This window comes from Pyrus communis, chromosome 13, assembly GCF_963583255.1.
Source record: "Pyrus communis chromosome 13, drPyrComm1.1, whole genome shotgun sequence".
Lineage (NCBI taxonomy): Eukaryota > Viridiplantae > Streptophyta > Magnoliopsida > Rosales > Rosaceae > Pyrus > Pyrus communis.
In genome coordinates, this window is record NC_084815.1 from 11474780 (window position 1) to 11496739 (window position 21960).

The 21960-nt window shown below is 37.2% G+C and overlaps 1 non-coding gene across 1 annotated transcript; it reads left to right on the forward strand.

Annotated features, from left to right (window-relative positions):
• Positions 1 to 1490: 1490 nt before the first annotated feature.
• LOC137714030 (small nucleolar RNA R71) lies at positions 1491 to 1601 on the forward strand. Its single transcript, XR_011065372.1, has one exon. It is a non-coding gene; the product is annotated as a small nucleolar RNA R71 (small nucleolar RNA).
• Positions 1602 to 21960: the final 20359 nt, after the last annotated feature.

The following is a 21960-nucleotide window of genomic DNA, read 5'->3' on the forward strand; positions in this document are numbered from 1 at the left end:
GTCCATTTTGCACATCAATGATGGTCTTGGCCGTGGCCATGAAAGGTCTCCCAAGCAATATTGGCAACTCACGATCATGTATAGGAGCTTCTTCCATGTCCAACACTACAAAATCTGCAGGCAAGATTAGTTTATCAACTTGAACTAGAATATCTTCTACTATACCTCTTGGATATTTCACGGATCTGTCTGCAAGTTGTAATGAAATGGTGGTGGCTTTCAAATCTCCCAAACCTAGTTGAAGGTACACTGAATAAGGCATTAGGTTGATGCTAGCACCCAAATCAAGCATTGCCTTCTCTACTTTCTTGTCCCCTATGGTGATGTTTATAGAGAAACTGCCTGGATCCTTAAGCTTTGGTGGAAGTTTTCTTTGCAAAACTGCACTCACATTCTCAGACACCACTACCTTCTCGTGTGGTCCATACTTCCTTTTGTAGCTGTTTAACTCCTTGAAGAACTTCCCATATGCCGGCATGTTCCTAATGACATCAAGCAAAGGTAAGTTAACATTCACTTTGCTTAGTATATCAAAAATTTCTTTGAATGACTTATCCTGCTTGCTCTTGGCAAGTCTTCCAGGGAATGGTATTGGTGGAGTGTATGGTTTCTCGGCCTTGTGAAGATTTGGTGCTTCAAATGAGGAAGTGGCATGGCTTGGTTCCTCATTTGGTTTCTCATTGTCTCCTTGAGTAACACCTGCATTCACATGATCATATTCATTAGTAACTTCATTGCCAACTCTATTATCAATAACCTTACCACTTCTAAGTGTAGTGATTGCTTTGGCTTGCTCTTGGTTCCTTTGGAGTATCACGGGTTGGCTTGGAAACTTCCCAACCTCTCTTTGGTTCAAGGCATCTGCAATCTGCCCCAATTGTGTCTCCATTTTGGTTAGGGCGGCTGAATGTTGTTGGAGTGTGCTATTGGTGGAATGTTGGAATTGCAAGGTGTTTTGGGCTAACAATTTAACCGTATCCTCAAGGGTAGTGGCAGGTTTTGGTTGGAAATTTTGGATTGGATTGTTGTTCTTCCATGAAAAATTGGGATGATCTCTCCAACTCGGGTTATATGTATTGGAATACATATCATTCCTTGGTCTTTGGTTGTAAGAATTCATGAGGTTCACTTGTTCTTGAACATACTCGGGGTAAGCTTCCCTAGATGGACATTGGTGAGTAGGATGGCTTGGTATGTTGCAAATGGCACACACTTCATTTGCTTTTGGCACCATGTTGAGCACGGATTCAAGCTTCCTTTCTAGGTTAGCTACCTGCAACAAAAGCTCATGATTAGAACTTGTTTCATAGACTCCAACTTTCTTACCCCTTAAGTCTTTGTGTTGAGCATTAGACCCCAACATCTCATAAATGTTATATGACTCTTGAGCATTCTTTTTCTTCAATGCTCCACCTGCTGCATTATCAACAGTTGATTGACAATTTTGGGTTAGTCCATCATAGAAAATTTGCATTTGTAAGTGAAAAGGTAACCCATGGTGTGGACATTGTATCAAGAGGCCTTTAAAACACTCCCAACACTCATTGAAAGGTTCTCCATCATCTTGTTTGAAGTTGAAGATTTGTCCCCTTAATGTGGCTGTCTTTTGAGTGGAAAATAACTTCTCCAAGAACTTCTTAGCCACGGCATCCCATGTAGTGAGGGACCCTGGTGTTAGAGTCATCAACCAACTCTTGGCCTTATCTTTCAAGGTGTAAGGAAACACTCTCATCCTCAAATTCGCTTCACTCACTCCCTGCAAAGGTAAACCACTCACAACATTGTAAAATTCTTTAATATGAGCTAAAGGGTCTTCATTAGGTAAGCCATAAAATGAGGGAAACATATGAAAATGTGAAGATTTGAGATCATAGTTTCTAGTTTCTGTGGGCAGCAAGATGCATGAAGGTGAATTTGGTATGATTGGTTGAGCAAAGTCCTCCAAAGCTCGAAGTTCATCTTCGTTGCCCGCCATCTCTTCTTCTCTTTCCCAATTAAATTGCTCAGATTCTTTACTTGTTGAACTAGGTGAATTCCCTTCCTCTTCCTCACGGTTAAAGGATGAACTTGATGGCACAAAGTTGTCCAAAGTGTGGCCCTTTAATCTTTCAATTCTTTGGCCTAACTCAACAAGTTTATTTGACATATACTACCTGAAACAAAGTAACACAAGTGTGAATGAAAATCAAGAAGCAAACAACAATGAAAAGAACAAAAATAAACAAAAAAAAAAAAAAAAAAAAAAACGTTTGAAAAGACTCAAGGGATGTGGAACTAAACGCTTAGAACACTTAAACAATCCTAAAACCCAAAACAGCAACTAGAAGACTCAAAATTGCCTAAAAACCACTTTCTGGGCAGTTTTGAGCACCTACACTAATTTGGACGAAATTGGATGGAAACTTGAATCAAAACACTTATAAACACAAATCAAAACACTTTATAACTAATTTGGACAAAACAAAGACTCAAAGGACTCAAAACAGATTCATAAGACTCAAAACAAGCTAAAAACTCTCAAAACTGCCTAAAAACACAAACTGGGCAGTTTTGAAACTAAACTCAATTTTGGACGAAAATTAGGTTTGACCTTGACTCAAAATGCTTCAAAACACAAGATAAGACAGATTCTAAGCCTAAAACTTAACAAAATATGGGGAGAACTTGTATTTGGACGAAATGCAATTAAATGGTCAGATTATAACAAAAGCAGATTGTAAAGCAAGTTGATGTAAACCAATGGATAAGGGAATGGCTAAGGGATTCTTTTCCACACCTGAAATGTATGCAACTTAAATCAACTTCCAATTATCAAATCGACAAGTTATGAACCTTGACGCTAATCAAAATAGCAAACAAGCAAACAAGCAATTACAAGGGACTGAAATCAGTCCCCGGCAACGGCGCCATTTTTGTTGATGTATATTTCCTTCTTAATGCTAGAATATATTTAGTATAATGGCATAAGTAAGGGTGTCGAATCCACAGGGACTAATTGGACCAATGTAATTACTTGTTTGCAAGAACTCTAAGAAATGAATCAAACTAAACAAACTAGGCAGATTTGGAAATGAATCAAACTAATCTAAATAGATAGATTTGTTGTTGTAACTTGAAAGCATGAGAAAATGAGGTAAACACAAATAAATGAATCAACAACTAATGTAATGGGATAGTATCAATGGAAATGAAACTAGGGATTCGGTTTCACCATTGCTCAAATAAGTCCATGTTTGTCAAGTTAGTTTGTACTCATTCATCTACCTATTTCTTGAGTTTGTTTCACTTGGATATGATCAACCATATGATGTGTGGATTTGATCAAATGTCTCTAATCATGAACCTAATTGTGATGTGCAACTTTGGTTCATAATCAAGATTATGTAATGTACAAGAAACTTTGGTAAAACCAAAGGGAATAACTCGGCAGGATGTGTGCTAAACACTCCCTTCATTCATTCACATATCTACCAAGATTATGCATGATGTGTGTTCTAATCTTGGCTACACAACTTTGTGATTAATTCAAATGATGATCAAACATTAAAATCAACACACAAAGTCACCATTAAAACAGAAAATGAAACAAGAAATAGATGGACAAAATGAGCATTCTAACTTAATTACATGGCCAACTTTGCAAGGTTACATCGAATCCCTAGAGGAGGATTAGTTACAATTCATGTTTACAAAAGATTTATCATAAAAATATAAAACATGAATGAACATAGAATTAATAAGCATAAACCCTTGAAGCAAAACTGATTTTGAAGTCCTTGAGGAGTGGCCTTCTGATAGGAGCATATTCATGCGACTTAAATGGCTTGTTCTCGTGCATTTACGTTATGTTTCTTTAGTTATTTTAGTCCTTTAAGCTATTTTCGTGTGTTTGTAGGTCCAAAGGGCTAAAGGAGCAAAAAGATGCATTTTGGAGACTTTTGGAGCACTTTTGGGCTAAGGATGGATAGCTTATGCTTGGCGCCAAAATGTTGGACGAAATTGAAGACCAAAGTGTTGGAACTTTGTTCCCTTTAGTTTTAGGACATTTAAACCTTTCCAATTCCCTTATGCCGTGCATCTCCACCTTTCTCCCAAAACCATACACATGCATTCATTATTCTTTCCCTCACATGCTCCCATTACTTATCATAATCACATATCATATCACTTATCATTCACCACTTATCATTCATCACTTATCATTCACCACTTATCACTTATCATATCATTCACCACTTATCATTCATCACTTATCATTCACCACTTATCACTTATCATATCATTCACCACTTATCATTCATCAAACACATGCATTCACATGTTTTCACAATCTGCCATCATTCCAACCAAAACCGTGCACATGCTATCACCATGCATTCACATGCACTTGTTCCTCCATCATTCCATCCTTTAAAACATTGCACATGCACTTTAATCATTCAACACATGCATTCACTTCATCATTGCAGCCACACATTCACCCACATGCTATCCCATTTCAGTTTGCATTTCATACACTTTCACATGCATCTTGGCAGATTTCACATGCACACACAAGCATTAGCACATGCAACCTAGCTGTCATGTTCCCCCCATTTCACCTATAAATACTCATTCATTCATTCTCATTCATTCACAATCCATTCACCACAGAAATAAGGCCTTTGTGCCAGAAATTCACCCATTCCATACACTTCTTCCATTTTCAGAATGTAGACATTCAAACCACCCTTGCCGTGCTCTCCCTTACAATCCAAACACCATCCTTCCATTTTCACCACTCCCCAAACCATTCACACCACCAAACTATCCTTAGACCTTGTGCTACAATGAAGAGGAAGAGAAGAGTGCCTAAACGTTCATACAATTCAAGTTTGAGTTGTTGGAATGTTTAGGTGTTTCTTTGATTTCAATGTTTAATCTCAATACTCTTTGTTTTGTACGTATGAGGAATGGAAGAGAAGAGTGCCTAAACGTTCATACAATTCAAGTTTGAGTTGTTGGAATGTTTAGGTGTTTCTTTGATTTCAAAGTTATGAGGAAATTCGAAATATATGTTTATGCTTGCATTTTGATTTGATTACTTCTAATTGCGTTTCATAAGTTGTGGATTCAATTCGTTTAACTGTTTGATTGATAACTTATTTATGTATGTCTATTGAGAGTGCACACTTAATTTTCATGCATGAAAATGACGCTAGAATATAAGTGAGTTTCACCTAATAGTTACGAACTTATATTCACAAGTAGTGGAGGTTTCTTATAAACAATCGCGTTAAACGAATTCTTGGCATAAGTTTCATGCGTATTCCATAGTAACGAATGCCTCGTCAACACTTATAATTTTCATAGAGCGTAATGATTCTTGCTTGTATCTCTATTATGCAATCATGTAGGGGACTTGTGGGGAATGTTTTGAATTGTTGTATGCGCTAACCCATCCAATTCAATAACGTTAGGAAGATTTGAAGGTTAATTAGTGCATCACGGTTAACTTGGGGTGTTGAGAATTCATGGTTTATTGAAATGCAATTGGAAATCATTTTATTATGCAAGTGTAACATGTGTGGAGATGAACCCCTTAGCTAGCCTTCATTCCATTCAAATTCTATCACACATTCACATTTACATTTTGCTTTAATTTGAATCTGTGCATTTTAGTTAATTTTCGTATAAATCTAAATCCCCCTTTACTTTAATGTCCAATTTAGTTAGAAAGTGTTTTAGTTTGTGTTTATGAGTGTTTTGATTCATTTTATTTCCCAATTTCGTCCAAATTCACCAAAGTGCTCAAAACTGCCCAGAAAGTGATTTTAAGGCAGTTTTGAGTGTTTTGGGTGATGTTTGAGTCTTTTTGTTTGTTTTAATGTTTTAAGTGTTTAGTTTTCCATTCTTTGAGTTAGTTTAGTGTTTTATATTGTGTTTGTGCTCAAATCTGCCCAGAAAGTGGTTTTTAGGCAGATTTGAGTGTGTTTGTGTTGTTTTGAGTCTTTTGGTTTGTCTTAGTGTTTTAAAGTTTAGTTTTGCATTCTTTGAGTCTAGTATAGTGTTTCATATTGTTATTTTACGTTTTTGAGTCAAATCCAAGTGGTTAACAATCCCTCCTAATCCCCGGTCCAGAACGATCCCTACTTGCATCCTTACTACAATTTGACAAAAAGAGGGTTTAATTTGTGTGCGTATAATTCTCGCATCACCTTCGGGGTTGGTTCTCCAAGTATGGTGCAACTGAATTAGATCCACTTGGTATGTTTTCTGCAAAGGGGGGAGCAAATGGGCAGAGAATGGACAGAGAATAGGGTGAAATGGAGCGGCTATGGGTGAATAAAAATGGGATGAATGCCAAGGACAGTTTCTGTGAAAAAGGAGAGAATGTAGAATGCAATGGAAAAATGGAGAGAATGTATGTGTGTAATGGAATGAAATCCGAGAGAGAGGGAGAGTGAGTGTGTCCCTTGGTGAATTTCTGAATAAGGTTAGTGATGGAGAGACAATCAGATTGGATCTACCCTTTGTTTAACTCAGATGGCAGTGCATAAGTGATGGAATGATGGGTTTCTGAGGTAGTGGGCGCATGGCATGGACAAGATCTGCAAGTATGTGTTTTGTTTAATCAAAATGCATGTGTCCTTGCTGCAACGAGTGGAATCTGCCAAAAGTGAATTGGAGCACCAGAAAATGTTTATACAAATCTGAAAATGAGAAGAACACACGGCATGGAGAAAGGGATGGGTTTGATTTCTGAAATGGTGGCTGCAAGGAGTTACTTGTTTAATCACAATGCATGTGAATTTCTGTAAAGATGAAGTGTAGAAATGTAATGGAGTGCACGGAATGGATGTTTGTGCTTGTTGGTGTCAAAATGGCTGAAATGAATTAAGTGATGGAAATGGGATTGTGAGGAATCTGATTTGGTGCTAGAATTGCATCAAATGATGGGATGATATGGGAACACACGGCCAAGGTTGTGACATGCATGTGAATGCATGTTTTGATGTTGGAACCACATAGGTGACATCCATGTTTTTGCTTTGTTTAGAATCACCCAATATGGCTGAATTACATCTCTTAACACTTCACATCATTTCTGGAATGTTTTTACTTCATTTGCTTTCCCTTTGATCCAAATTCACCCTTGGCTGCACACTAACACCAAATAATGTAAAATGCAACTAGTTTAATCCAAAACAATCACAAAGACACCAAATAAGGAAGATATAAATGCATGCAAAATGTGACTTATCAGAATTCATGGTTTATTGAAAAGCAATTAGAAATCGTTTTGTGTGCAAGTATGGCATGTGTGGAGATGAACCCCTTAGCTAGCCTTCATTCCATTCATTAAATCCAAATTTGTTTTAAAATCTGTTCGTTTTACAAAGTTTTAAGTTTTGTTTTCAAATTCGTCAAAATCAAAATCCCCCTTTACTTGGAGTGTCAAATTAGTTAGAAATCAATTTAGTTTGTGTTTTTAAAGTATCTTGAGTCAAGTTATAACTATTTTCGTCCAAATTCTTCTCTAGTGCTCAAAACTGCTCAGAAAGTAGTTTTAAGGCAGTTTTGAGTGTTTTCTTGCTGTTTTGAGTCTTTTGGTTTGTCTTAGTGTTTTAAACTTTAGTTTTGCATTCTTTGGGTCTAGTTTGGTGTTTTATATTGTGTTTTTACGTTTTTGAGTCAAATCCAAGTGATTAACAATCCCTCCTAATCCCCGGTCCAGAACGATCCCTACTTACCTTCTTCACTACAATTGATAAAAAGAGGGTTGAATTTGTGTGTGTATAATTCTCACATCAGTTATCAATCAAACAGTTAAACGAATTGAATCCACAACTCATGAAATTCCAACCAAAGGTAATCAATTCATATTGCAAGCATAAACATCGTTTCGAATAACCCCCTAGCTAACTAGGGATTTAGCCTCTCATGTTCACAGAAAGAGAAATAAAATTGAAATTAATGATGCGAAAATTAACTTGACACACAAATTAAACCCTATTTGTGACAATTGTAGTAATGATGTAAGTAGGGATCGTTCTAACCGGGGATTAACTAGGGGTGCTAATCTATTTTGAATTGACTTGAAAACACAAAAACTAAATGTAAAGACTCTTAACAAGACTACTATGACTCAGAATAACTTTGAAATATTCAACTGCCTAAAACAATCAAATTGACTTAAACAGAAACTAGAACTTGATTTAGATGAATTTGGAAGTGTTTATGACTCCAAATGCTTAAAGACACAAAAATAAAACAAATACGAATGATTAAGACTCAACGAAATATGGGGGAAATGTGTTTGGACGATATTAAATTAAATGGACAGAATATAATTAAGGGCAAAATGTAAATATGAATGTGATGAAAATATGGATGATGGAGTAGCCAAGGGGTTCTTCTCCACACATGTTACACTTGCATACAAGATTGATTTTCAGTTGGTCTTTCGATAAGTTATGAAACTCAACACCCCGGGTTAATTAGGTCCGCTTAAATTAACCGTCAAGTTCTCCTTAAGTTAATGAATTGGATGGGTTAGCGCAACGCAATTCACCACATTCTCCAAAAGTCCTTTATGTGAAAAGCACAATAAAGATACAATCAAAGATCATTAAGCATTATGAAAACTATAAGTGTTGACGAGGCATTCGTTACTATGATGAGCATGAAACTAGTGCCAAGAATTCATTTAACGCGATTGTTTATAAGCAACCTCCACTACTTGTGAATATAAGTTCATAACGATTAGGTGAAATTCACTTATATTCTAGCGTCATATTTATGCATGAAAATTAAGCGCGCATTCTTAATAAACATTCATAAAGAAGTTATCAATCAAACGGTTAAACAAATTGAATCCACAACTTATGAAATTCCAACGAAAGTTAATCAATTCATATTGCAAATATAAACATAGTTTCGAATCACCCCCTAGCTAAAGGGGGTTTAGTTCCTCATAACTTTGAAATCAAAGAAACACCTAAACATTCCAACAACTCAAACTTGAATTGTATGAACGTTTAGGCCCTCTTATCTTCCATTCCTCATACGTACAAAACAAAGAGAATTAAATTATAACTTTGAAATCAAAGAAACACCCAAACATTCCAACAACTCAAACTTGAATTGTATGAACGTTTAGGCACTCTTCTCTTCCTCTTCGTTGTGGCACAAGGTCTAAGGAGATGTTTAGGGCTTTAGGTGTATGTGGAATGGAGTGGGGAGTGGTTGGAGATGGAAGAATGGATTGATGGGGAAGGCACGGCACAAAAGGGAGTTTGTGTGTGTGAATGGATGATTTTCTGAAATGGAAGAGTGAATGAGAATTGAGGGTGTAATGGATGCTTATTTATAGGTGAATGAAGGAAGGAAAGAGGGAATATTGCAGCTAGGAGGGAATGAATGATTATGGGTGCATGTGATTGGAATAATGAAGGGGGAATGCATGTGAAAATCAGCTAGGAAAAGTTGTGGAAAGCTGGAATTGGGAGTGAAAGTGCACCGCAATGGTGGGTTGTTTATGGGAGAATAAATGTATGATGGTGGCTGAATGATTAAAGGGATGTTGCTAGGTTGGAAATGCATGTGTAATGGCTGAAATTGTAAGGGGAATGTATGTGGAAATGCTGGAATTGAATGTGAAAATCTGGAAAAGGAAGGGTAGGCCACGGCAAAGGTGTGTTTGGGGTTGGAAATGCATGTGTTTGCATGTGAATGTTGTTTGTGTGAAGTGTGTGTGAATGCATGTGGATTAAAGAGTGAATGGTGGCTGCAATGATGAATACATGTGGCTGAAATGAAAGGGAAATGCAAAGGGAAAAGCTGGAAAAGGGAGTGAAAAGGCACGGCAAGGGTAAGTGTTTGGTGATGGGTGCATGTGTTGGTGGTTTTGCATGGCTTTGATGGATTGTTTGATTGGGCTATTGGTTTTCCATGGCTCAAAGGATTTGTTTGATTGGGCTAGGCCCTTTGTTTTATGTCCCAAAGAGCATACAAGGCTTCAATTTCGTCCATCCTCTTTGCTCTATGATTAAGCTATCCAATCCATGCCCAAAAATGCTCCAAATAGCCTCAAAATGCATCATTTTGCATACCTTGCCCTTAGAACCTACAAACACACGAAAATAGCTTAAAGTACTAAAATAACTAAAGAAACATAACGTAAATGCACGAGAACAAGCCATTTAAGTTGCATGAATATGCTCCTATCAAATACCCCCACACTTATCTTTTGCTAGTCCTCGAGCAAAACAAAACAACAAAAGAACACGAAACTAGACAAAACGAACAAAACAACACCTACACCTTCCAACAATCGTCTCACGGATTTCCAATGCACATAACAAGTTAAAAATCATTATTCCCACAAATTTTAGCCATCTTTACACTTAAGTACATTCTTAATCATAGTCACCACATACTAGTTCACAATTAAGCATTTAAAACCATGATTTGAATGTAGTAACATGCCTTAGAGAATTTCCTCAATTCCTTACTAGAATGCACTCTATTTTCACACAGATTTTCTGACTACACACCCTACACTAGTTATATGTGAGAAGATTGATGTAAACATGTAGACGAACACTCACATAGGTTATAACAAGGAAAGCATTTTCTAGATTTACGATAACGACATGAATATGATTTCATGAATGGAATGCTACTACTTAGAATGAGAACCAGTGAGTCCATAAGCTCATATCAATTCCAAACTCCACATTATTGAACACATAACGATCAAGATAGAAGCATAAGCGTTGAAACGGGGCTAGGGTATTGGCTAACAATGAAAGGTGAAGGATAAACAAACATTCTTAAAGCAATAGTGAGCAAAGTATTGAATTAGGCACTTAGAATTCCCTTAAGAACGCAGAAGTCAACTTTGAACACCCAAGGGAAAGTCACACAAAACTTAGGGCCATATTCAACTTTTTTGGACCCTTTCTTCAACCATCAACGCTCGTGAGTTCATTCTTACTTATTTTCACTCCTTTTTTTTTTTTTTTTTTTTTTTTTTTTCTTTTCTTCTTCTTTTTCTTTTGAATCTCAAAACATACATATAAACGTAAGAACAAACTTTTACTCCCCCACACTCATTTTCTTGCATAATGTAACTCAAAAGGAATTCATTTAAGTCATGCTCACTATACTTTAAGAACAAGGGTATAGGAAAGTCCTACTCTAGGCTAGGTAAGGGGTGATGTGGTTAGCAAAGAAAATAGGCTAAACGAGGTTCAACGGGGTTAAAACTAATATATACGAAAAATGGGAAGGAAGGCTATTTGGCTATGGTGGCAACTACACAACTTCATCTTGATATATGTTATGCAATTCAATGTCATGCTTTGAATGAAACGGATATAAGTTCTAGCATTTAGTTCTATCATGATACAATTGCTTTCTAAGTAGCAACCAAGCAAGGAATAATGAGATCATGCAACAACTTTAGAAAACAAAGAATCACATAAAATAACTCTCCAAAGAAGGTAATGGCTCGAGTCTCACAGGGTTGTAGCGTTTGTTTGAGTTCCTTCCTTCAAGCATGTTACTAAAACGAATTTTTCTTTTATGATTGCATGTGAAGTCATACATTATAACCATAACCAAGCATATACCAAGAGTAAAACAAACTTTTCTCTATGTTAATAACTCTTTTTAACCGTCATGCAATTACAAACCAAATCCATGTCATTGTGTTGGAAGGTACCCTAAGACATAAACACACAAAAACGACTCAAAACACTCTTTTTAGGCTTTTTAAAACATGTTTTTCAAATTTTTATGTGATTTCCGGAGTTATAAAAACAAAACATACTAAAACACTCTAAAACACCTTAAAACAGCAAGGAACAACATTTGAAGTTATGGGTGATAAAATCCCACGAATTTGCATCAAATATACTTAGTTACCCCCCCACACTTAAATCAAACATTGTCCTCAATGTTTTAAGCATAGATTCACACAAAACAAAAGTAAACACACAAAAAGCAACTAAACATACTAAACATGGCAGAATGTAACTAACAAAAAGAAGAGTTTAGGGACGCAAATCTGGTTATGGAGTGTAAATCCCCTCTTCTCCTTGGTGATTGCATTGAGGCTTTGATCTTTGTGATTCCACAGGCTTACTCTTGAACTGGTCTCTGCCCATCGTTGATTTTCCTTTGTGCTACTTCTTGAACTGGGCAGCATGATTCTTTTGGTCTTTCCCGAAGGTCTGTGCTTCCTCCTTTTATCTGTTTCTTTGTTCAATCTTTCCAATTCGTATTGAAGAGGGTTAGAGGATAGCTCAGCATATGCAGTTGTTCCTTGTCTCCACATGCTTCAATGTATCATTTTCACTTGCCTTACTTGCTCCGTTGAAGATGACTACTCGAGAGCAACGCTAGGTAAGCAACCAGGAATAGATTCCAGGCAGTTGGCTCCAGATCGAAAGACTGACTCCAAGTGCCGGCTGATTGCTTCTTTCACTTTGCCATGCGAGTAAGAACAAGGACAAAGAAAAAGACAGGGAAAGAGCATGATATGAGATACTTTTGCTTTTGACCTTGATGATATGAGATACCTTTGCTTTTGAAGAAGCAGTGAATGAATCAGCACATGTATTTGTTGTGCTGTTTCCTCCTGGGTCATCTGTACTCCAGGCATCTGGTATCATCTTTGGGGAGGAAGGAAAAAATGAGTATTTCGAAAGGCTTTGCGGCCTCAGAGGTGAGGAAGAGTTGGGCATTTTCTTCAGGTCTGCCTTGCCATAAAAGACGAAGGTCGACATATATAGAGATAATATCAAGTGGTGGTACTGTTCTTTTACCCTTGTTGATAGGAGCATATTTAGGCGACTTACTTAGCTTGTTTTCGTGCATTTATATTGTTAATTCATAGTTGTTTTTGGCGTTTAAGCCATTTTCGTGTGTTTTTTGGTTCATGTGGCTAAGGAAGCAAAAAGATGCATTTTGGAGCAAAATTGGACTTGGAAGGGATAACTTATACTTGGAGCAAAAGGAATGGACGAAATTGAAGAGTTGATGTCACAAGGATTCCTACTTGAAGTAGCCACACACCTTCCACATTTCAGCCACATGCACTTGTTCCTCCATCATTGCACCAACAACAACATTGCACATGCACTCCCTTTAATTAATTAACCCACATGCACCCTTTATTCTTTCATCATTCCAGCCACTCCACAATCCCATTCATCAACACATGCATCCACATGCATTCACCCTTTAAACCATTAAATCCACATGCTTTCCTATTCAATTAAATCAGCCACATGTATTCATCATCATAACCTAGCTGTCATTCCACTTCATTGCACATGCATCTTCAAATAAATCAGATTTCCATCATATTCACATGCATTCCATCCTTTAAAACATTGCACATGCACTCCCTTTAATTAATTAAGCCAAATGCACTCCCATCCATTTCATCATTGCAGCCAACACATGCTTTCACATGCATTTTCAGATTGTCCCCTTGCACATGCAGCCACATATTCATTGCACATGCAATTCCAACCCACATGCATCCTTTAATCATTCAAACATGCAGCCACATTCCGTCCTAGCTGTCATGTTCCCCCCATTTCACCTATAAATAAGCATCCATTGCATTCATTCTCATTCACTCTTCCATTTCAGAATGTAGACATCAAACACCCTTGCCGTGCTCTCCCTATTAATCCAAACACCATCCTCCTTCCATTTTCACCACTCCCCAAACCATTCACACCATCAAACTCACCTTAGACCTTGTGCCACAACGAAGAGGAAGAGAAAAGTGCCTAAACGTTCATACAATTCAAGTTTGAGTTGTTGGAATGTTTAGGTGTTTCTTTGATTTCAATGTTTAATTTCAATACTCTTTGTTTTGTACGAATGAGGAATGGAAGAGAAGAGGGCCTAAAAGTTCATACAATTCAAGTTTGAGTTGTTGGAATGTTTAGGTGTTTCTTTGATTCTCTTTGTTTTGTACGTATAAGGAACTAAACTCCCCTTTAGCTAGGGGGTGATTCGAATATATGTTTATGCTTGCATTTTGATTTGATTACTTCTAATTGCGTTTCATAAGTTGTGGATTCAATTCGTTTAACTGTTTGATTGATAACTTATTTATGTATGTTTATTGAGAGTGCACACTTAATTTTCATGCATGAATTTGACGCTAGAATATAAGTGAGTTTCACCTAATAGTTACAAACTTATATTCACAAGTAGTGCAGGTTGCTTATAAACAATCGCGTTAAACGAATTCTTGGCATAAGTTTCATGCGTATTCCATAGTAACGAATGCCTCATCAACACTTATAATTTTCATAGAGCGTAATGATTCTTGCTTGTATCTCTATTATGCAATCATGTAGGGGACTTGTGGGGAATGTTTTGAATTGTTGTATGCGCTAACCCATCCAATTCAATAACGTTAGGAAGATTTGAAGGTTAATTAGTGCATCACGGTTAACTTGGGGTGTTGAGAATTCATGGTTTATTGAAATGCAATTGGAAATCATTTTATTATGCAAGTGTAACATGTGTGGAGAAGAACCTTCTAGCTAGCATTCATCCATTCATTTTCATCGCATTCATATTTACATTCTGTCTAGTTTATTAAACTTGTTTCGTTATTTCAATTTTCGTCAAATTAAAATCCCCCTTTACTTTATTGTCTAATTTAGTTAGAAAGTGTCTTAGTTTGTGTTTATAAGAGTTTTGAGTCATTTTGTTACACAAATTCGTCCAAATTTGTGTTTGTGCTCAAATCTGCCCAAAAAGTGGTTTTTAGGCAGATTTGAGTGTGTTTGTGTTGTTTTGAGTCTTTTGGTTTGTTTTAGTGTTTTAAAGTTTAGTTTTGCATTCTTTGAGTCTAGTATAGTGTTTTATATTGTTATTTTACGTTTGAATCAAGCCATAATATTAAATTCGTCCAACATTGGGTTTAAGGTCAGAAACTGCCTAGTTAGTGTTTTTAGGCAGTTTTGAGTCTTTTGAACTTGTTTTGAGTCCTTTGAGTCTTTGTGAACGTTTTTAACTTTCTTTTTATGTTTTTGAGTCAAATCCAAGTGATTAACAATCCCTCCTAATCCCCGGTCCAGAACGATCCCTACTTATACTTATACTACAATTGTCAAAAAGAGGGTTTAATTTGTGTGCGTATAATCACGCATCACTTGTCGACAAACGTTTTGATCCCGCAAATCCGGCTTTTTGAAATAGTGGCGCCTCTTCGATTTCTGAACGACGCCCCTTCGATTTCTGAACAACGCCCCTTCGCTTTCTGAACGACACGTAGTAGTGCGGATGCGGCTCCTTTTGACAAAGCTGCACGCGTTTTCTGAAAAGCAGAGAAAGCGACGCCGAACTTTGCGCTTGTCGGCTAAAGATGTGTAGTTGCGATGATGGCTTCCACGTGCTTTCTGAAAAGAAGAAATCTTTTGACAAAGTTGAACACGTCCTCTGAAAAGCCGAGAAAGCGTCGCCTAAATTACGCCGGAAATTCCGGCTTTTTGAATCGGTGGACGCGTCGCCTTGGCTTCTTATAGAGGTATCGATCACCGCCAACATACACATTCTGAAGATTTCCCATTCTTGAACATCGTCTCCGGCCCTTTGAAATTTTAACTCCATCCACCCCTTCTCTTTGAACACTTTTGAAAATGGCAAACTCATCGAACCTTAGCTTAGATTTGAGTCTCAGCAGTGATCCGGTTGCGCCCCGTCAAGGTAATGTATGGCGCCCTTCTTTTTTATCTTCTAACGGTCTTCTTACAGGTGAAGACTCCGTGATGCAGGACGCCACAACAGCTACAATAGTAGCTAGGAACCTCTTCACTCCAAAAGATAGTAGGCTGCTGTCAGGACGGTCCGATGAGTTGGCCGTTCAAGATTCCCTCGCACTTAGTGTTCAGTGTGCAAGTGATAAGTCTCTTTTTGCATGCATTTATATATTCCTTATTTGGCGTCTTTGTGATGTTTTTGGATTGAACTAGTTGCATTTTACATTATTTGGTGTTAGTGTGCAGTCAAGTGTGTATTTGGATCAAAGGGAAGGCAAATGAAGTAAAAACCTTTCCTTTTGATAGCTGAGCATTATTCCAAACGTGGAGAGGGTTCTTGGGAATTAATTTGAAGTCCAAATATGAGGAATGTAAGACTAATATGGCGGAGGGAATTCAAGAGAAGATGTGACTAGGAAAGTGGTGCATTGGAGTCACATTGGGTGGTTCTAAACAAGGCAAAAACATGCGGACACCTTGTTATTCCACATAACTTGTGCCGTGTAATCCCTTGCCTTGTCCAACTCCATTTTGCACCAAAAACCCCCATTCCCATTAACTAAAACATTCAGCCATATTTCCACCAAGAAACACAATCATGTCATGAAAATCCCATGTGGTTCCAAGTCAGATTATGCACTTCTAAAACATCAAAACATGCATTCACATGCATGCTCACAACCTGACCGTGCATTCCATCACCTTTCTCCATTTCATCTTTGCAGAAATCCACATGCATCTCAATTAAACATTCCATGCCATTTCCAGCTCCCTTATGCACCTCCACCACCGAAACAAATCACCTTTGCATTTCCAATTCCTTCATGTTCATCCCGTGCACTCCCATACCCAATTCCAGATTATTCTAACCAGTTTCAGATTGTCCACTCCCTTGTGGCAGACATTGCACATGTATCTTGGATTAAATAAACCACCTAGCTGCAGATCATGTCCATGCTTTGCAGGTATCACGCTAGAAATCCACTCATCCAACCATTTTCATGCATTTCCTACTCCTTCATGCCCATACCGTGCACATTCATACCCTTTTCAGCATTCCTTTCACATGGATCATGTCAGCTTTCACATGCATTCTGATGGTTTTCCATCATTAGCCACATTCAGAAATTAACTAAGGGGGACTCACTCATTCTTCTCTCGGCATTATTGGATTACACACACCATTCTTGCTCGACTTCCGTCCATCATCCTCACTCATTCTCCCTCTCCATACCATTGCATTCGACATTCTCTCCTTTTCACAGAAACTGTCCTTGGCATTCATTCCATTTTTATTCACCCATAGCCGCTCCATTTCACTCCATTCTCTGTCCATTTTCTGTCCCAAGGGCAGAAACCATTCAACCAAGCCATTCTACCTTCATCCGCACCACATTTGGAGAAGCAACACCAAGGAACTCTTCAAGGATTTCAACATCAGTTTTGCTTCAAGGGTTTCTCCTTCTTAATCTTATGTTCACTCATGTTATTTATTTTTATGTTAAACCTTTGTAAACATGAAGTGTAACTAATCTTCCTCTAGGGATTCGATGTAACCTTGCAAAGTTTGCCATGTAATTAAGTTAGAATGCTCAGTTTGTCCATCTATTTCTTGTTTCATTTTCTGTTTTAATGGTGACTTAGTGTGTTGATTTTAATGTTTGATCATCATTTGAATTAATCACAAAGTTGTGTAGCCAAGATTAGAACACACATCATGCATAATCTTGGTAGATATGTGAATGAATGAAGGGAGTGTTTAGCACACATCCTGCCGAGTTATTCCCTTTGGTTTTATGAAAGTTTCTTGTACATTACATAATCTTGATTATGAACCAAAGTTGCACATCACAATTAGGTTCATGATTAGAGACATTTGATCAAATCCACACATCATATGGTTGATCATATCCAAGTGAAACAAACTCAAGAAATAGGTAGATGAATGAGTACAAACTAACTTGACAAACATGGACTTAGTTGAGCAATGGTGAAACCGAATCCCTAGCTTCATTTCCATTGATACTATCCCATTACATTAGTTGTTGATTCATTTATTTGTGTTTACTTCATTTTCTCATGCTTTCAAATTACAACAACAAATCTGCCTATTTAGACTAGTTTGATTCATTTCCAAATCTGCCTAGTTTGTTTAGTTTGATTCATTTCTTAGAGTTCTTGCAAAACAAGTAGTTACATAGGTCCAATTAGTCCCTGCGGATTCGACACCCTTGCTTGTGCCATTATACTAAATATATTCTAGCATTAGGAAGGAATTATACATCAACAAAAAATGGCGCCGTTGCCGGGGACTGATTTCAATCCCTTGTAATTGCTTGTTTGCTTGTTTGCTATTTTGATTAGTGTCAAGGTTCATAACTTGTCAAATTGATAACTGGAAGTTGATTTAAGTTGCATACATTTCATGTGTGGAAAAGAATCCCTTAGCCATTCCATTATCCATTGGTTTACATCAATTTGCTTTACAATCTGCTTTCGTTATAATCTGTCCATTTAATTGCATTTCGTCCAAATACAATTTCTCCCCATATTTTGTTAAGTTTTAGGCTTAGAATCTGTCTTATCTTGTGTTTTGAAGCATTTTGAGTCAAGCTCAAACCTAATTTTCGTCCAAAATTGAGTTTAGTGTCAAAACTGCCCAGTTTGTGTTTTTAGGCAGTTTTGAGAGTTTTTAGCTTGTTTTGAGTCTTGTGAATCTGTTTTGAGTCCTTTGAGTCCTTTCAAACGTTTTTAAGTTTATTTTTTTTTGTTCATTTTATTGTTGTTTGCTAGTAGATTTTCATTCACACTTGTGTTATTTTATTTCAGGTAGTATATGTCAAATAAACTTCTTGAGTTAGGCCAAAGAATTGAACGGTTGAAGGGCCACACTTTGGACAATTTTGTGCCATCAAGTTCATCCTTTAGCCGTGAGGAAGAGGAAGGGAATTCACCTAGTTCAACAAGTAAAGAATCTGAGCAATTTAATTGGGAAAGAGAAGAAGAGATGGCGGGCAACGAAGATGAACTTCGAGCTTTGGAGGATTTTGCTCAACCAATCATACCAAATTCACCTTCATGCATCTTGCTGCCCACAGAAGCTAGAAACTATGATCTCAAATCTTCACATTTCCATATGTTTCCCTCATTTTATGGCTTACCAAATGAAGACTGATAGGAGCATATTCATGCGACTTAAATGGCTTGTTCTCGTGCATTTACGTTATGTTTCTTTAGTTATTTTAGTACTTTAAAGCTATTTTCGTGTGTTTGTAGGTCCAAAGGGCTAAAGGAGCAAAAAGATGCATTTTGGAGACTTTTGGAGCACTTTTGGGCTAAGGATGGATAGGCTATGCTTGGAGCCAAAGTGTTGGACGAAATTGAAGACCTAATTGAAGACCAAAGTGTTGGAACCTTGTTCCCTTTAGTTTTAGGACATTTAAACCTTTCCTATATCCTTAGCCGTGCATAACATTCCAACATTCCACTTCTTCATTTCAGCCACACTCCCACATATCATTACATATCATTCACCACTTATCATATCATCCACTTATCATTCACCACTTATCATATCATCCACTTATCATTCACCACTTATCATATCATCCACTTATCATATCATTCACTTATCATATCATTCACTTATCATATCATACACTTATCATAACCATACACTTATCACTTATCACAACAACAACCTTGCACATGCACATTCATCCACATGCACCCATAATCATTCACTCATCTTTAATCCACATGCACTTATTCCACTTCATCATTACACCACATTCTCTCTCTTTAATCCACATGCATTCATCATCATTCACTCTAGTTTTAATTCCACATGCATTCCCACATGCATTTCCACCCACATGCAACCATAATCATTCATACCTATCAGCCACATGCATTCACTCTTCATAAATCAGCCACATGCATTCAATCATTCACTCCACACTCATTGCACATGCATTCCCTTTCATTTCTGTCAAAGCACATGCATTCCCACCCTTTAATCACATGCATAAATCAGCCACATGCATCTCCCATCACCATTTCAGATTTCCACCAAGTTCCTAGCTGTCATGTTCCCTCTCTTTCTCCCTATAAATACCATACACACTTCACACAACATTCATTCATTCTCATTCACTCTTCCATATTCCAGAAATTCGTCAAAACCTCTCCACACCCTTGCAGCAGCCACCAAAACACTTTTCTCCTCCATTGCAGCCACTCCAACCACTCCCCAAACCATTCACACCATCAAACTATCCTTAGACCTTGTGCTACAACGAAGAGGAAGATAAGAGGGCCTAAACGTTCATACAATTCAAGTTTGAGTTGTTGGAATGTTTAGGTGTTTCTTTGATTTCAATGTTTAATTTCAATACTCTTTGTTTTGTACGAATGAGGAATGGAAGATAACAGGGCCTAAACGTTCATACAATTCAAGTTTGAGTTGTTGGAATGTTTAGGTGTTTCTTTGATTCCAATGTTTAAGTTCAACTAAACCCCCCTTGGCTAGGGGGGGATTCGAAATATATGTTTATGCTTGCATTTTGATTTGATTACTTCTAATTGCGTTTCATAAGTTGTGGATTCAATTTATTTAACTGTTTGATTGATAACTTATTTATGTATGTTTATTGAGAATGCACGCTTAATTTTCATGCATGAATATGACGCTAGAATATAAGTGAGTTTCACCTAATAGTTACGAACTTATATTCACAAGTAGTGGAGGTTGCTTATAAACAATCGCGTTAAACAAATTCTTGGCATAAGTTTCATGCAATCATAGTAACGAATGCCTCGTCAACACTTATAATTTTCATAGAGCGTAATGATTCTTGCTTGTACCTCTTCTATGCATTCATGTTGAGGACTTGTGGGGAATGTTTTGAATTGTTGCATGCATCATCCAATTCAATAACGTTAGGAAGATTTGAAGGTTAATTAGTGCATCACGGTTAACTTGGGGTGTTGAGTATCATAGTTTATTGAAATGCAATTGGAAATCATTTTATTATGCAAGTATAACATGTATGGAGATGAACCCCTTAGCTAGGTTCCCATCCATTCAATTCCATCAAATTCATCTTTACATTCTGTCTAGTTTATTAACTTGTTTCGTTATTTCAATTCTCGTCAATTTAAAACCCCCCTTTACTTTCTTGTTCTTTAGTGTTTAGACTTTGTTTAGTTTATGTTTTAAAGTGTTTTGATTCAATTTATTTCCCAAAATTCGTCCAAATTCACCAAAGTGCTCAAAACTGCCCAGAAAGTGATTTTAAGGCTGTTTTGAGTGTTTTGCGTGATGTTTGAGTCTTTTGGTTTGTTTTAGTGTTTTAAAGTTTAGTTTTGCATTCTTTGAGTCTAGTATAGTGTTTTATATTGTGTTTTTACATTTGAATCAAACCATAATCTTAAATTCGTCCAACATTGGGTTTAAGGTCAGAAACTGCCTAGTTAGTGTTTTTAGGCAGTTTTGAGTCTTTTGAACTTGTTTTGAGTCCTTTGAGTCTTTGTGAACGTTTTTAACTTTATTTTACGTTTTTGAGTCAGTTTCCAAGTGATTTGCAATCCCTCCTAATCCCCGGCAACGGCGCCAAAATTTGATGCGAGATTTATACGCACACAAATTAAACCCTCTTTTCGTCAAATTGTAGTATAAGTATAAGTAGGGATCGTTCTTAACCGGGGATTAGGAGGGATTGCAAATCACTTGGGGGTTTAGGGTTTAGGGATTAGGAGGGATTGCAAATCACTTGCGAATCCCCCCCTAGCCAAGGGGGGTTTAGTTGAACTTAAACATTGGAATCAAAGAAACACCTAAACATTCCAACAACTCAAACTTGAATTGTATGAACGTTTAGGCCCTGTTATCTTCCATTCCTCATTCGTACAAAACAAAGAGTATTGAAATTAAACATTGAAATCAAAGAAACACCTAAACATTCCAATAACTCAAACTTGAATTGTATGAACGTTTAGGCCCTCTTATCTTCCTCTTCGTTGTAGCACAAGGTCTAAGGATAGTTTGATGGTGTGAATGGTTTGGGGAGTGGTTGGAGTGGCTGCAATGGAGGAGAAAAGTGTTTTGGTGGCTGCTGCCAGGGTGTGGAGAGGTTTTGACGAATTTCTGGAATATGGAAGAGTGAATGAGAATGAA